General features: G+C 44.6%; 1 non-coding gene across 1 annotated transcript; it reads right to left on the reverse strand.

The window, feature by feature from the left end:
* Positions 1-1438: 1438 nt before the first annotated feature.
* Positions 1439-1545, reverse strand: LOC129403800 (U6 spliceosomal RNA). The gene has a single exon (XR_008629461.1). It is a non-coding gene; the product is annotated as a U6 spliceosomal RNA (small nuclear RNA).
* Positions 1546-1855: the final 310 nt, after the last annotated feature.

Here is a 1855-nt window from a genome sequence, read left to right on the forward strand (position 1 = left end):
ATATGGGATGCTGGGATTTGAACCCGGGTCGGCCGCGTGCAAGGCAAACGCCCTACCCGCTGTGCTATCTCTCCAGCCCCTGATGTTAATATTTTAATTTTTATATTCACAGAGTCTTCATACAAAAAAATCAGAGAGGTCATTAGATAGACCATTTCTGCACAGGGTGAGAAATTATGATGATAAGTGACAAGTGAAAGGGGTTTCATGGGGCCAGAGTGATAGTCCAGTGCGTAGGGCATTTGCCTTGCATGTGGTTGACCCAGGTTTGATCCCCGGCACTCCATCTGGTCCCCTGAACACCACCAGGAGTAATTCCTGAGTGCAGAGCCAGAGCCAGGAGAAACCCCTTAGCATCGTCAGATGTGACTAAAAAAAAAGAAAAAAAGAAAGGAAAAAAAATAAAGAAAAGGGGCTTCAACTTTCAGAGTGGTTATTGTGGGAAGGTAAAGATATGGGTGGTAGAGGGAAATGGCAGCATATAAGGGCTGTTTTTCTCATGTTGTTGCCGATTCTTTGCAGAGGTAATGGCTGTTTTACTGTCTGCTTTAGGAGAGAGGAGAGGGAAGACCCTTACAGAGGGAAATATCATACTTTGAGGCAAACAGGAGGAAGGCAAAGAGTATTTTCTGTTTGTTACTTATTAGTCTTCACGTGGAAACAGCCTCTATACCAAAGAATGTGTTGGAGGAACATATTCTGTACTTCTTTTCTAGTAAAATGCTGTTAAATATTGAACTGTGTATAGAATACCATGTAGAGCAGGAAAGTTCCATATTCTGACCGCCTTCCTATTAAAATGCTATTACGTATAGAATTGTGCATAGAACACTCTAAAGCATAGAAAGAGCAGATTTGATGGTGGTGGGAGAGGTCGAGGAAGCCTCCCAAAGTTGGTTTGGGGGAGGATAAAAAAAGGTTACTTCCATCCAGCACAGTGCTCCGGAGACCATGTGGTAGGTGAGGATTCTTCTGAATCTCAAAGGGCTGGTAGCCACTGGCAATAGGAAGGGCTGTTATGGTATGGACAATATCAGACATGGAAATAAGAAATTAAAGTGCCAGGGGCTGGGGTGATAGTATACAGTGGGTAGGACACTTACTTTTCATGCAGCTGACCTGAATTCGATCCCAACACTCCCTATAGTCCCCTGAGCACCACCAGAAGTGATTTTTTAAAATTTATTTATTTTTTAATTAGTGAGTCACAGTGAGGGTACAGTTACAGACTCACATATTTTCGTGCTTGTTTTTCCCTCATGCAATGTTTGAGAGCCCATCCCTCCACCAGTGTCCATTCTCCACAACCAATGAACCCAGGATCCCTCCCACCCCCCAATCCCATCCCCCCCACCCCGCCTCTGTGGCAGGGCATTCCAATTTGTTCTCTCTCTCCTTTTGGATGTTGTGGTTTGCAATAGGGGTATTGAGTGGCCATAAAAATATGGAACGCTTCACAAATTTGCGTGTCATTCTTGCGCAGGGGCCATGCTAATCTTCTCTGTATCGTTCCAATTTTAGTATATGTGCTGCCAAAGCAAGCACCAGAAGTGATTTCTGAGTGCAGAGACAAGGAATTAAGTCCTGAGCACTGCTGGGTGTGACCCAAGAACAAACCAAACAAAAAAAGAAGAAATTGAAGTGCCTAAGGCAGACTTTTTCACATAGGATCTTGACATGACAGGGTTTTGACTTCCCGGCAGAGCTTTAATGTTTTTCACTTCTCACAAATGTGCTCAACGAACAGCCCTGACCCCCTCTCACCAGGTCACTGAGTCAGTGCTGTCATCATCACCATCCTTGGGCTAATCACAGAGGATTTAAAAAGGAGGAGGGGAGAGGCTGGGGCACAAAG

This window comes from Sorex araneus, chromosome 3 (assembly GCF_027595985.1).
Source record: "Sorex araneus isolate mSorAra2 chromosome 3, mSorAra2.pri, whole genome shotgun sequence".
NCBI lineage: Eukaryota > Metazoa > Chordata > Mammalia > Eulipotyphla > Soricidae > Sorex > Sorex araneus.